The sequence below is a fragment of the Oculina patagonica genome, chromosome 13 (genome assembly GCF_052425735.1).
Source record: "Oculina patagonica isolate OP01 chromosome 13, crgOcupat, whole genome shotgun sequence".
NCBI classification, from domain to species: Eukaryota; Metazoa; Cnidaria; class Anthozoa; order Scleractinia; family Oculinidae; genus Oculina; species Oculina patagonica.
In genome coordinates this window covers 21,281,312-21,297,431 of record NC_135770.1, presented here as the reverse complement: position 1 = coordinate 21,297,431, position 16,120 = coordinate 21,281,312, and the positions used below count along the sequence as shown (strand labels likewise).

Genomic DNA, 16,120 nt, shown 5'->3' with positions numbered 1-16,120 from the left:
ACAGGTGCGAGACAAACTGTAAAAAGAAATTAAATAATTTAAAATAATAATTGAAAACTGTAGCCGAACTTATTGTCCTTAATCGATTTGAGAAGTTTGAGCTGTTACTGCAGGCAATTTAAAATGTCATCGAAGGGAATGAACTTGAACTTAGTATATTGTTGATTCGGGGTGGCAGGAGTAGAAGCTGCATGTTCGATTTCCGCAAAGTTGGGTTACTTTATATTGAACAATAACAGTAAGTGTACTGACTTGATAAAACTCTATTCAGCTCCGGCTCAATTAATACCACTACCTTATTATAGGAAATTAACGCTCCATGAAATTCTGAACGCAAATTATCAAAATTCGCGTCTTTCGCAGATACGCTTGTACTTTACATACTGGCACAGTTGGGAGTGCTTGCGTTTATTTCATTCCAAATACTGGATACTGTCCGCACACATATAAAAACTAGGAAACAATATTCTTCTCTCCTCTGTACACTATTTTTCAGTCCTTTACAATGTAAAAGCCTTAACGATATGTCATCTGCAATATTTTTTAGTTTATTCTTGCTTTCAGAAGAGCGGCACAGCAGCCAAAATATCTTTGGAGACATCAAAAATCGCGTTAATTTTCTTCATTTTGCAAAATTGCTCCGTCCTTCGCGTTTATTTCCTTTATTTAACAGAAAATTTTCCCCCCCAGTTCGCGTTAATTTCAAAGACCTTAATTCAGGTTAGCGTAAATTTCCTATTGGGTAAGTTCAAGTTTATTGCTTTTAAAAACTTCCATTTATAGAAATCACCTACAGTGACAGCTCAAATTTCTCAAATCAATAATGGACAATTGCAAGAAAACCGCTTGAGTATAGTGGGGGAAAAGGAATGGAGGGAGTTAAACCACCATTATCCATAAATATTTCTTCACCGCAGAGCCAAAATTTACCGTACTCACCCCAGATGGCTACAGTTCCCCACCTACCCTACACACCGTACCCCCTCCCCTCTCCCAGACGATACGACTGATAGGCACGGTGGACTCTGGGAACGAGAATGACAAGACGTTTGATGGCGGAAATAGCAACAAGGCGGAATTCTTAAGAAAGAAAAAGTGAGGATTCACTCTGAATTTGCTGTGCTAGGATCTCTTTACAGCATACCTCGACGACTAAAGTACCTTGGATTCTTTTTATGTTCATTTTGCGCCTTCATGCGGGGGTTTAGCTTTGGTTAAAGAAGAAATTCCAATCTACGTGACTTGCTGCGAGTGACGATTGTAAATCGCCAAAGAGTTCGAGTACCAAACAGTTTTGTAGTCGTGAATCCCAGCATTTCTACGAAATAGTTACAGCTCATAGAGTTATTTTATTGCCATCGACATATACTGTTAGCGATGAGTCTCTTAAACGTAGAACGGCGGATTTTGTTGGATTTGATAAAGCTTTATTTTATCTTGACGACTATGGCCGACATCGCTTCGGGTAAGTGAATTTGTTCATTGCTCTTTGTGTACGTTGCTTTCGAATTGATTGATAGTTTTTGTTCGTATTTGTTGCCTTTCTTGTCAAAATTTTCGTTTGCGTGTTACATGGTTATGTACTATAAACTTAGTGTTGTGGTATTGAAGTTTTCAATTTGTAATTTCTCGTCAAAGTCAAGGTTCATGTTTGTAGCACGCGTTAGGCTTGTTTTGTCTGCTATTAAAGTTGCGAGTTTATGTTGGAGATTATCGTCAGAATAAGGTTAAAAGAAGAAAAAAGGCCCGCTGAACGATATTGCGATCCTTAGAAGAGTAATTTAGGCATGTTTATAGCATATGATCGAATGTGGTAGACATGTGTACAAATTGCCAGTGCATATTTTTTTACAGGTTATCACACATTATGTATCTTTTCTACAAATAATTTTCTTATGAAGAGCTAGACGTTAAGTTTGTCTTATTAATTTTTATTTATACATGTGGTAAAATATATACGTGTGCATGTTCATGTAAATCTACAGATTGTCCACAATGGCCAGATTAGTAATGTAGATTGAAATTGGGTTGTCAAATAAGGCGGTGCTAATATAATAACCCAGCCTATCACACTGAAAATTTGGTTTTTGAACTGAATCAAACTCAATTGTTTGATTAAGGTCATTGCCCTGTATTGCATTGCGCATCCTTACAGCGCAGAATTTTACGCTTAATAAGCGTGCGCCAATAAACAAAATGGCAGCTTTTTTCTATGCGGCTTAGACAGCAAGAAAAATAAATTCTCTTTCTCGTAAACAAGTATGGTGACCGACATGTATCAATTTTTTTCTCAGGTTTTTGGTGTAGCGATCAAGTTCTTTCTATGAAACAAGAACAGATCAATTCTTATGTTTGAAAAATAAATTATCACTGGAAATGTGTACTTTGCCAGTACTCGCAAGGGAATTATTAAAGAATTATGTGGTATAAACAAGGTCTTCCTGCTCCTAAATGAATATGGGGACCCCACTTCTTTATTTAGTAATTAAAGACCCCTGAAGGTAATCAACAAGTGGGCAATTAAGTTTGGTTGAAAATCTATGTTCAGTTCTATTTTGGGGCAATGATCTTAAATTTGATTAAGTTCGATCATCGAACGCAATCAGGCTAAAAGAAGTTAATGTAAATTAACCAAATTGAATGTACTATTTACAGTGCGACGCGCCTTACCGTGGCCACCCAACAAACTTTTGTGTCACATGAACAAACCAAGTGTCATCTTGTAATATTTTACGTTTTCACTGCCTTTTGTTGATAAATATGTACGATGTAACAAGTATCCATAAGATCGTATTCAACTTTGCAAGAAGGCGTGTTCGTCAAACAAATAATAATATTACCAGATTATACCTGTAAAAAAAGTTTGTTGGGTGGCCACGGCAAGGCGCGTTGCACTGTAAGGCAATGAGGTTCAATTGAGGGGCTGATTACATGGCGAAGTTCAGCTGGGCTGAAATTTCAGCCCAGGGGCCGGGCTGAAATTTTGTTCTGATTACATGGTGAATTTCATCGTGGTTCAGACAGAAACTTTCTTGTGGATGCCATTTTTTTGTTAAAAATACTATCACTGCGTACACCCAAGCTCACTATTCAGCCCGGGCAGAAATTTCAATGCAATTACGTGATGTTTTTCAGCCTGTTTGCCCAGGCTAAAACTCTTTTCATGTAATCGCAAACATCTTTTAAGAAGGTTTGTTTTGAAAGCCAAGCTGAAATATCAAGCCTAATGCTAAAACTGCTAATAATTGTACATGAGCAGTGTCTGTATGTTTGGTTAGTTGATTGCAGTGAAAAGATATGCACAGTTTTGTAAACTGAGAGTAAAAATTGCAGATGTGCACACGCTTACACAAGAATAACAAACACGGAGACCATTTTGGGAAATTTGGAATCCCATAGTCACTTTTTTGGGTAACAAGTTAATCTACCACTCTAAATTTCACGAAGATTTAAAAGCAGCAACTCTATCAGCCCAAAATATGTTTCGATAAAAACAGCATGAGAAATATCTGCACCTTACACATGTACTTAACCTCACTTCTAAACTAGTGAAATCTCCCACACTTTGTCTCATTGTCCATTTATTTCCTTGGTTTTCACGGAACTTTTTGGAAGTGAACTTTTAGATAATTGCGAAAACCTTCTACTTATTACATGTATATTTAAAAAGGGAAAAAATGGAACAATTTTTCCATTTTTTGTGGAAACAGGGTTTGTATGGGTCATGGAAAACCTGGAAAGCCATGGAATTTTAGAATTTCATTTTCCAGACCTGGAAAGTCATGGGATTTAAGTGCAGGAAATGGAAAGTCATGAATGGAAAATTAAATGGTATTGATTGTAAACTAGGGAGGTTATTTTTTGTTAGGAACAGGGTAACAATGTACCCCAAATCAAAATTATTTTGAAAAATTTCCAAGAAAAATGGTCATACATGTATTTTGGTCATGGATAACTTTGAAAAGTCATGGGAAAAGTCATGGAAAATCATGGAATTTCAAAAGCTCAAAAGATTACAATCCCTGGAAAAGTAATGTGTATAATGTAATCTTGGAACACGTAAGATGTACTTAGTTATGTACAATGATTTAACATGTACATGTAAGCATGGTTATGATTGAATTGTTTATATTTTAGCTGACTGTGTTGATCCTGGAACTCCCAAGAATGGGTATAGAGCTGTTTCTAGTGCAGACGGCGGATTTGCTGATGGAACTGTGGTTTATTTTTATTGCAATGCTCACTATAAACTAAGTGGAGCTAAAAAGATTGTGTGCACCAAGGGAAAATGGAGCGGGAAAAAACCTTTCTGTCAGTCCCAAGGTATGTGATATGTTTTTATTACCCCACATGTAGATAATTATATAATTATAAAGATCTACATGTACATTTAAGGTCATTCTTCAGTATTGCATTGCACATCCTTACTGTGCAGATTTTTACGTGTGAGTAGCGCACACACATTTATAAACAAAATGGTGACTTTTTCTATACGGCTTAGCCCGCGAAGGAGATAAATCATTTTTTTTTGTAAAAGAGCATGATGTCCTATATTTTTTTAGTTAAAGGTCACTATTAAACTTGAGATGCTCTCTTGATACCATTTTTTTCAAGATTATCACTTGAACTACATGTGAACACTTGATGAAGTTGAAATTCATACACCATTGAAACAATGCGAATGATGCTTAGTAGCCAAGCTTTGAAATGTAGAGAGGAGCCTGGTATACAAACGTGGAGGAATTTATTTTCGGTTCAGTTCTTGAAAAAAAAAACACATTTTTACAAGATGCTTGAAAACTGCTGCCTGCATCAGGATTTTCTGGCAGAGTAGGAGTTTGATAATCCAATGGATAAATTTGCTGTAAAGGTCATGGTCAGCCATTTGCCTCGCAAACACTTGTGAATACAATGTATCTTGGAATTTTCTTGCATGTGGTGGAAAGACATGCATCTACCCCCCGCAAACAGCTTTGCAGAGGGAAGAAAAAGCAGAACAACATGTTGCATTTATTTCAATCTCAAATTATAATGGCTTTTTGACCTGGAGCACAAGAACTGAGAATCATGAGGGAAACTGCTGTTCATGCACTTTATAATTATTAATACTTTCGCCTTTGTTCTTTTTATTTCCCAATCTATAGGTTGTCCCTTGCCACCACCTACCATTCCTCATGCTCATGTGACAAGCAGTCCAGTGCCGAACAGTAAGGGAAGCTATGTTAAATATGCCTGTGATTTGGGTTATGTGTCTGATCACCGCCCAACTCGACTCCTGTGTGACAAGGATCCCATTACACAAGGTTACAAATGGAGTGGTAACTTCACTTGTCAGAGTGAGTACTTATTTCAACTAGTACATATATATATGTACTGTTAATAGATTAAGTGGCACTCTTTGATAAGCATGGTACTGTATATGCAGGGCTTTTGAGGGGGTGTGGAAAAATGGAAAGTACGGGTAGCATTTTTTAAAGCCAAAAATGTGGCAAATTATGTTGTTTTTTAGCTAGTTTAACCTTGTTTTACCAGGATTCAGAGATGGAAAATCCTTTTTGTGCAGTCAAACAAAGAATTAGAGCCCAAATTTTATAAGCATATACCCGCCTTAAATAAGCACTGCACACCTAAGGAACAGCACAGCACTTAATAATCAAAATACTGGTTAGGAGCTCTAAAGTGGCACCTCTTCAAAGAGGCTTAATATTCTCTTACATAATGTAAAGTAATTTGTATGTGGCTTCTTGACTCCGATGCGGAAAAGTGTGTGCACATCTGCACACGGCTGGAACAGCAAGCATGTGATGCCCCCACAGAGACCAGTCAATACTTATGACTGCTGCGAGACACCACGGACTAGCATTGGCTTGAGTCTAAATTATTTTGTAACTTAGCCTAAATTCCATTTAGCCACATTTAAACTGTCAGTTTGATTGTTGCTGCTACATGCATGTACATAAAAATAAGAGTTGCTATTTTGTATGTCATTTTTCGAAATAGAGCTACTCTGGAGTAGCAAGTATGGTAGGCTTGGGTACATGTACATAATAATGCTGATCTCCTTGTATGAAAAGCTACGAGAAAGGAAGTGTATCTGCAAACGTGTTCTTAAGCTAGATTTTTGTTTTGTTGTAAACAGAGGTTAGGTGTGGCCCTCCTCCAGGTCCAAGGACAGGGCATGGGAATGTCAGCATTATATCACGTGGTTCCACTACTTATGCATCGTACCACTGCTACCCTGGCTATGTCTTGCTAGATCACAGAGGACAGGTTGTAGATCAGTTTCAAATCGGATGTGATGAAAGTGGAACCTGGTCCTCAAATACACCAACTTGTGGTAAGTTGCCTTTAAAAGTCACGAGTAAATAATTAATTAATTCAATTGACCAAAGGAAATCAAAGTTCTGATGGAGGTTTGGATATCTGATCTTAAGGATGTTCGCGCTAATTGAATATGCACATCCTTACTGTGCACATAATTCATGTTGCATTGTCACACCATGTCATGCATCAAACACGTAAACTACATGTAAGTAAACTTTCTCAACAGTTAATTATAGGCCGAATAGCCATTGCACGGCTGGAGACTAACAGTATAGCCAACTAGCCAAAGACTAGTAAAAATTAGGTTTTGGTTTCCAGGTTTAACATTTCTGCTAACCACTTTGGCTAGTGAAAAATCAAGAAAAACTCAGAATAGTCTGAATAGTTCTTGAGAGAAATCATCTGACCAGTGAAATTTTACTTTCTGACTAGTAAAAAATTACTTTTTGGCAAGTTAATCTGACATGTAAGTAGCAAATTAAAAAAACTAGTAGGTGAAAAAAGTTAGTCTCCAGTCCTGCCATTGCCATAACTTTGCTTACAGTTCTTACTCTCGGAGATGGCCAAAGACCCCTAAATTATTTTTTTTTTTTTTGATTGGTGGCTTCCTCTTCCTGACTGATTCTCACTAGTTTGTCAAAATATTCACAAAAAGTCAATGTGGGAAGTTTAAAAAATTTCAATTTTTCTGTCCAAGGGACATTGAATCCTAATGAATGCTGCCAAGTTGCAGTGCAAATGTGATTGCTAAAATGATTAAAATTCCTTTAAGGAACATCACTAGTTGAATCAACTTAATCAATGATGTGTCCACATAAACAATATGAGATGAGAAAATTTTATTTCAGGGATTAATTTGCAATAATTTTGGACTAACAGATACTGCGACCATGTTCAGTATCAAACCCTGTTTTTGCAGATTTTAGGATGGTCTTTGGGACATTTTTTTTTCTCTGCAATAAACTCGGTGCTAAGCGTGTACTCGTCCATGATAAATAAAGACAGTAAATAAAGTATGTCTATGTCTACCAAAGCCTTTTGTTTCTTTTTGCTTACCTAAACCTTTTGTTTCTTACAGCAAAAACGTGCAATTCATCTGATCTTGTACTCGATCATGGCAATGTTAAGCCAATCCCACATTATATGAGTACTGGTAAATATTTTTATGTACAAAATGAATGGGTCACCTTTTTCTGTGGAACCCAGTACAAACTTCAAGGAAATGCAAGAAGACGCTGTATGGAATCTGGATTTTGGTCTGGGACCAATCCTCGATGTGGTATGTGAGATATTAATGTACATTTACAGTGTACAACCCCCAAAAATTTTTCAACATTTCAGTGACAGAACTACATGTAGGAGAGGGGCCCAGGGGGCTTGGGCCCCCACCTTTTTTTAGGCCAAGCAGGGCCCAGAAAAATTATTTTCGAGAGCGGGCCCTCTTATTCCAGGGTCTGTATGATCGGGCCCCCACTAACCTGCAGTGTTCTCACCAGGCTGTGGCCTTGCGGGATTCCCACAAAATAATTGAGATGGCGCACTACCAAGCTAATGCGCCTATTAGGCGCAGGAGCAAGATATGAGTCAAACAGATTTTTGAATGATAGTAAGTTGAGTGGTTTTTCAAGTAATGGTCTAGTTGAACACCCCAGCTTTAAAATTGCTTGTTCAAATGAATAAAAACATTTATCAAAAGACTAAAACCCTCTAATTTTATTGCCTTTACCTTTGTTAGTCAAATGTACGTAACGAAGTTTGGCACAAGTATCGTTATCGAATCGTAAATATCTTGTCTGCCATATTGGATCAGGTAGGTACTTCATGTGACAGACCATTTGGAGTGCGGGCTCAGGTTATTTGTACCGCGTGATTTTCATTGACATGTCATGGCACAGCAGAGCATGACAGCATCATTGGGAACTCTTAAGCATAATTTACAAGTTAAGATCCATTTTTAATCCTCTTATTAAACTTGCTGCTGTGGCATTGACATTGCCCATTCTGATTCATAATGCAGACTACGAAAGGCGTTTAAGCCTTCAAAATAACCTTAAAAATTGTCAGAGGTCAAAGAAATAGACTTCTAGCAGTGAGGTTGGGCACACTGATTGTAATTTCAGCTGAAGGACCACCATTGCAAGAGTTATTCACATTTAAACATGCTTTGATGACTATACTGAAGGCAGAGAAATCACAAAGGATTTTCACACGTCAAACATGAACCGCGAGTAGCGTTTGCCCCCCCCCCCTAATGTTCTTATAGGACCCTCGAGGTCCCTGGGACTCCCCAAGGCAAAATCCTGGTGAGAACACTGTACCTGAAGGTCTGGATCCGCCGCAAATTTCCCTTTCGTAAACGGTCGTTGCCATTTGAAACGGTCGATGCCATTTCTCCCAGAACGGTCGTTGCCATTTGAAACGGTCGATGCCATTTATACTTTGGACCAAATCGCATGACAGGATCTTTCAAACTTCTTGAGAGTATCAGATGTTTGTTTACAAATGTCAAGCGATTTCAAAAATTATTTTGGTTTTCTAGTTGACGAAATATCCGAGCTTCGGTATACCATAAGATCGCTAGTTCTTGACACTTTGGCTCAGCCCGGAAGTAAGAAATATTGCAACAGAAAACTGCAGAAAACCTCACGCAAACGAATGAATGGATGAATATCTCCATTTACTTTTAGTAACCTTATGAGAATATTCTATGCCTGTTTAGAAATGCCAAGCGGTTCTTAAAATTATTTTGGTTTCGAAGTGGACGAATTCTTCGAACTTGTGCATACTATTAAATCGCTACGTTCTCGACATTCGGCATGCCGGTATGCACAAGCTCGAAGAATTCGCCCTGAATTCGTCCCCTTCGAAACCAAAATAATTTTAAGAACCCCTTGGCATTTCTAAACAGGCATAGAATATTCTCATTAGGTTACTAAAGTAAATGGAGATATTCATCCATTCATTCGTTTGCGTGAGGTTTTCTGCAGTTTTCTGTTGCAATATTTCTTACTTCCGGGCTGAGCCAAATTTTTTACAAGTGTCGAGAACATAGCGATCTTATGGTATACCGAAGCTCGGATATTTCGTCAACTAGAAAACCAAAATAATTTTTGGAATCGCTTGACATTTCTAAACAAACATCTGATACTCTCAAGAAGTTTGAAAGATCCTTTCATGAGATTTGGTCCAAAGTATAAATGGCATCGACCGTTTCAAATGGCAACGACCGTTCTGAGAAATGGCATCGACCGTTTCAAATGGCAACGACCGTTTACGAAAGGGAAATTTGCGGATCCGCCACTGACATTGTCTCTTCTTGTGTGGGCATTTACATGTATTAAGTGCTTGCTACCCCATGAATTATTTTGTTGTTGATAAATTTTATGGCTTTGGACTTTCAAAGTGAGGTTGCAGGTGGCATCCTTGTACACTGTAAACATACTTGGTGGTTAATGTAACTGGTCTTGATGTAAGTTTACTCGCTACTTACAGTCACTTATCTACACTACTTATCCTACTGGTCATCCTTCACCACTTTACTGTGTGTACATACATTAAAGTACAATGTAAAGTTTTGTTTTTATTTACCCAGGTTGCTAGTTGTTGCTTTCTGCAACCTATGTATAACAACACTTTTCAATGTGCAGTGCAACATTGTCACGTCAGAAGTTGCAAGAAAATGTGTTTTCTGTTTTCTTGCTGCATTTTAATTATATCAGTTCACTGAGTCATGTACTCACACTTGTAGATTACAAATAATTATGCCAGTCTGTTAGAATTATAGCCCCCGCGTTTAATTTCTTTTAGTGGTTTCATAAACAGTCTTGATAAAATTAATATAACAGCTTAGAGAGCTAGTCTTGACATGTGGTTGAAATCTGTCTGTTACCTCCTTACATTAGAAACATTAGGAAACTACAGTCAACTCTCTCTTAACGGACACCTCTACAGTACCGCTCAAATGTAAGTTGACAGTCTCGATCCTCGCATCTCGAAGTTCGAGTCACTCGAATTTCAAGTCTTGAAGATCGAGTCTCGAGGATCGAGAAACAAGGCAATCTCGAATATTCATAACTCAAAAAGGCTTTCGGGGAAATGATTTATTTCTCGAGTGGAGAATAAAAGCTCCTCGCACAACATGTACATACTCTAACCTCAAAATTTTCGACTTGAGACTCGAACGTTTTAGAGTTTTGAGGATCAAGTCTGGAGGCTCGAGAGACTGTCAACTTACATTTGAGCAGTACTGTATAAGACGGACACCTCTTTAAGACGGCACCTGGTGTTGGACGGTCCCTGCTGTATTTCAGTCATTTTACAGTAACAAAACTCCCTGTAAGACGGACCCCTCTCTAAGACGGACAGTTGGGTCCGGTCCCGACGGTGTCCGTTTTAGAGAGTTGACTGTATTCTAGTAAATTCTTCTTGAAATTTCTGAAAACCAAAACTTAATAGATTAAATTAGAGTAATGCACAGTGAATGTCAAGCTCTCCATTTTTGTTCTGAAATAGTTCTTAGCAGCTGCAAAAGCCCTGGTGCGATAGAACATGGCAAGGGGACATCTAACAGCACAGAACCTTCAAAATTCCCCATATGGACAATGGTGACTTTTAGTTGCAATGCTGGATATAAGCTACTAGGACCAAACCAGCGGCAGTGTCAGACAAACGGTCAGTGGACTGGGCGCCATAATCCAACATGCCAAAGTAAGGAATGCACCTTGTTTTAATGTACAAGTTCATGGGATGTTTAATCCAGTGTAGCATAACTTTGTGGTTTGGTAGGAGATACAGTGGTGAAGTCAGAATTTATGGTTGGTGCGTTTCACTGTGGGGAGACTGGAGACTGGGTAGAGCAATATTTTTTTTACACCCACTTTAGACTCTTAGGCATTCTTGTCTTCACCGCGGTCAAACGTCTCAGGCAGATTTTCTTTCCATTTTGGCGTTTTTTGTGCGTATTGAAGTGTTAGTACGAGCAAGGATAGATAAAATAGTTGCCGAGTGAAAGCATAATCCCATTACCTCAGGTAAACGAGTGTTTTTACTTTTTAAATGTTTCGCATCCGAACCAAAGGTGGTCTGACAAATGGCGCCGACAAGTAGCTACAAGTCCGCTTATCGCTATTTTCAAACACGTAGAACTTTTTTAGTAAAGCTCCAAAAAACTTAGTAAACCCTTAGGATACCGGTTATGTATCGAACTTTGAACTGTGAAAATTAAAACCTTATCTTTGCAGTACTTTTCTTATTTTTTGCATATTTCTGTCGTTTGACCGCGGTGGAATTGTTGTCACTTACGCCAATCAGATACTAGTTACCAGTCGATGACTGTAAGTGGCCGCCATCTTGAAGTGGGTGAAGGAGTTTGGGGTGTGTGTGTGTGTGTGTGGGGGGGGGGGGGGGGGGGGGGGGGAGCCCAGGTTTATGGGAGGCAGAAGGTAAGAGGACAGGAAGCGAGATTCCCAAGGTGGCAGGGAACAGGGAGAACTTGAGGAAAAATTCAGTTACATTTCATTTGTACTCTTCTGTACGCGTCCAACTCTGATTTCCAACTCAGTGGTTAGTACGAAACATCCCTAACAGAGGCAAACTCAAGTAATAAGAGTATTCACGTTCCTTCTTATTTTAACAGTAGTTGCTTAACTCATTGGCGCCTGGAGATTTTTTAAAAGGCGCATTTTTTACATTTTCTGACCAGTTATGAGCTAAATCTGCTCCAAACCACTCAAAACGGCATTTGCTGTATGGAATTAATATTATCAACATATTTTGAGCTTTTGAACTAAAGTAAAAAAATTTTTTGCAGAATCGTTTGTGACCTGCAAGCCGCCATTACCTGTTACCGACGGCCATTATGAGCCTGCTAAACAATCCTACCAGCTAAATGAACGTGTTCACGTCGTTTGTGATCCTGGTTATTACCTATATGGGGAGTGGAAACGAGAGTGCAGCAGCTTGGATGTTGGCGTAGAAGGCTTCTGGCGCCCTACTACTTGCCCCGGTCTCCAAAACTTGTACCTCTGAATGTCTAAACCCTTCCATGTTCGAGGATAGATGCAAAGAGAGTGGAACTCATGCAAGGATCATCAATGAACGGATGTACTGTGAAGCAAGTGAAGGTAGGTAGCACTTTCTACAACAATTATAACTTTATTGACCCTTATACATAAAAAAGAAGAAATTTACATTATAGTAAAAATTTAAGCTAAAAGGGTGTTGGCTTCCTAAAATATTAAATTTTACAAATCAAGGGGGAAAGAACTTCAGTTATACTAGGAATGAAGTCTTAAATAAGATGAATGAATCAAGCGTAAAAAAGCAAATCATTGAAAAGGCAAAAAAAAAAAAACGTTTCCTTTGGGAAATTAGAAACCAAGCAAGCATAAATATTTGTACAGCAGTCAAAAACTCAGTTGATCTGATTCTCATCGTTCAGTAGGTATACACTCATTCTTTTGAGTAAGAATCTAATTTGTTTCGATGAAATGTTGGTTTGCAGAAAGACTAAACTGTATTGACAACTAAGGAAATTTGGCGCTCGACATTCTACAGTAGTCAAAGTGCCAAAATTCTCCAAGACTTGTTCGTTAAGTCGGTGGCATTTTATTGTTGTTTTATTAGTTGTAGTTAGATTTGGATTAAAGAATTACCGTATTTATTCGATTAAGCGCCCAACCTCGAATAATCACCCACCCTGAAGGTAGGAAAAGTTAATAAGTGCCCAACCTCCGAATAAGCGCCCACTCCCCCCCCCCCCCCCTAAAAAAAAAAAAAGAGGGCACAAGAGGAGTATTGACTTGTTGAAATTCAGATTGAAATTGACTAACCACTACTTAGAGACTTCCCCAAAGACCGAGTTTTCTTAGTATTTTACAGAAACTTTCAACGAACAGTTAAAATTCAGCTTTGGTAAATCTTCACGTTTTGTTACTATAGTATTGTTTTTTTTTTGCAAAATAAACGTACTTCTTGCTAAAAATGGTGAAGCGCCCGCCTCGAAAAAGCGCCCACCTCGAATAAGCGCCCACTCTCAAGGTCCAACAATTTAATAAGTGCCCCAGGGCACTTAATCGAATAAATACGGTAATTAAAACAACTAAAAAGTACCCTTGTTTTAGTAAACGCTGGTTTCTGACTAACTCCATCTCTTGACGTTTAATCGTTGTTACATGTTAGAGGCAAAAGTAAACAGATTTAGAGATCAATGGAAAGTAAGTTACATCGCTTTGTACATGTATGTTTTGTTTCATTCAGAGACCCCCACCACAGCTAAGCAACGCGATAGTGAACTGGACAAAATGACAATTGTGGTTGCCACCGCGGGCTCAACTCTTGGTGCTTTAGTCGTCTTACTGACCGCCTTAGTCTGCTTTCGGCGATTTAATCGAAGTCGGCGATTCCGACGCTATTCGTTCCGGAGCCGAAGATACAGCGACGACGATAGGATTGCGATTATTGCCGCATACACCGGAGATGTCCACTTTATTCTGCCTTCCTACGACGAGGCTATAAGTCAAGTGGAGCGGTCCCCGCCACCCTTTGAATCTGTAGTGGAAGGGGCACCAACTAGTGGCGATCAACCCTCAACAGACGCTAATAATCTTAGTGCCGACCAAGCTGCAAACCCAGGATTAACCTCTGCTACTGAAAATACAAATAGCGCGGATCAAGTCGGCGATTCGGCGATCACTCGGGAACAAAACCCGGTCGCCGAAGAGCGGCCGATTCATATCGTCAGTAATCCACTAGCTGACGGTTCACGTGATACGAGATCAAATGCACCAAGTGAAACACTACAAAACAGCAGCGTCATCGAAAGAGGAGTTAATTTCCCAGTTAGTTTTTCGGATGAACCTATAGACTCTGGCGATGACGAGTCGTCGCCAAACCGTCCGCCCGAAGGTCTCCCGAGCAGCTCTTCGGAGGACGATGTTTCGTGTAACCAATCTCAGCCGTTGCTTGGTAACACAAGACGGGCGGTCATGGTGTGATTTCTAGAGTCACCCCTCAACGTCACGCAGAGCAGACTGTACCCAGTAATGGTCACCCTGGTGTTTAACAATTAGAATAATAATTTGTTCAAAAATAAATTCAGATAAAATAATGCCTCTTTCGCCGGTGTTGTTTCAGCTAGTCGCATCTATTTTAGGGTCTCGGGGTCGGGAATGAATATTAATCTTCTACAGATGCTAGTAAATAGACCTTTAAATAAAGAAGCTAGATAGGTAATTATTGTTTTTGCTGCTGGTATTTTTCGTAGAAATTTGTAACTGTTCGAAGTGACAAACATGTTGGAGAGGCCGTTCATGAATAATGTCCATGCACAGACTGTTTAAAGCTCTTCGCGCCTATATAAACGGCAAAAAGTACACAATTAGCAGCAAGACATCAAATCATATAACAAATTATTTTTGTTATGAAAGGAACTAATACTGTATTGTGGAATTGTGCACCGTGCGATGTAAATTGTTTTATCCGTTTCGTTTTCCTGTTCTAACGAAGTTGGTCCAAAGTCGACTGACCTACAAACTAGATTAGACTGAATTCACGTTTGCCATTTGTCTTTACCGGTAGTTGTTACAATGATTACCTATTGACTGTCGTGAGACACTCGTTAAGCCGCTTGTTTGCTCTGGCTGGTTAGCAGACCAGTGAACAGTCAACATTTTTTTCTTATCTAACTAAAGACCTTGTAGTTAGTGCAAAACCAAAACCAAAACAATTCTAGTAGAGCGGTTTTCACTCGAGTGTCGATAGTGATTTGTGTCTGCTTTGGTTTTGCATCACTACGCTTAGTGATTGGTTTAAAAATCTCGCGCCACCTTAGCCAATCAGAAGTAAAACCAAAACCAATCGTGACTCGCTCACGCGCTTTTTCCCGCGATTAGTGAACCTGCGACATGTATTTGCTCCGAGTTTTGATTGTCCAGAGTAATTACTTTGGTTTTGGTTTTATTACACTCGATTGAAAACTGTTTTACCCCCCCCCCAGCCCTAGGCCAGATCTTGCGACAGTCATCCTAAGACCGCTCTTAAAGGAACAGTGTCACAAGAAGTCTTCTAGGTGTTTTTTTTGCGCAAACATGTTCAAACTGTGAGGGTTCACTCACTGATCAAGAAAATTCATTCTCCAAGATGTGAATAAACCGTAATCACACTGTCAAACTTGAAAACGTCGGCCCGACTTTTCACGTTTTTGGCCACGTTCTTCCTACCCATCTTCAGCCACACCAATTTTTAATAATTTTCATGGCTAGTACTTTAAGGCCAAGCCACAATTAGTGGTTTTCCAATCAATACCAACACCTTCACTGGATTTTCAAGTGGCACTAAATCACGGTGACACTGCCTCTTTAAACAGAGTTAATGCCACTGTAGCCTGATTCAGGAGCTTGGTTAGTTGAGGCGAGCGAAAAAATAAGTGAGTGTTATCCCTTGTATTTTTGTTTTTGTTTGTTTGTTTGTTTGTTTTTGACTCCCCGTTCTTCTTGCGGCTCCCGAACTAACCAAACGCCCGGAATAGGTTAATATCAGTGTAAATAGTTCTCGAATACATGTAGCAGATGTTATTCACTAACACAGATGGGTATTATTTTCGTATTACTCAACTTATTGAACGTTGAATAAATTGTTCATAATACAACAGTCATCAACATGGATTCCGAATTTTTCTTTGGTTAGCCATCTTTGCAGTGATACTGCCCACTATTAACCCGGTTTTTGACGCGCGCAATATTCTCGCACCGCATTGCGTACAAATTCACACTCATTTTATCATGTATATGCCGCTAGC

General features: G+C 39.1%; 1 pseudogene across 1 annotated transcript; it reads left to right on the top strand.

Moving 5' to 3' along the window:
* The first annotated feature begins 1,035 nt into the window (after nucleotides 1–1,035).
* Nucleotides 1,036–14,762, top strand: LOC144637326 (sushi, von Willebrand factor type A, EGF and pentraxin domain-containing protein 1-like; annotated as a pseudogene). The gene is made up of 8 exons (XR_013567709.1): nucleotides 1,036–1,465; nucleotides 4,138–4,323; nucleotides 5,145–5,336; nucleotides 6,140–6,337; nucleotides 7,403–7,603; nucleotides 10,837–11,031; nucleotides 12,134–12,446; nucleotides 13,582–14,762. The product of XR_013567709.1 is annotated as a sushi, von Willebrand factor type A, EGF and pentraxin domain-containing protein 1-like (transcript).
* The last annotated feature ends 1,358 nt before the right edge of the window (nucleotides 14,763–16,120 follow it).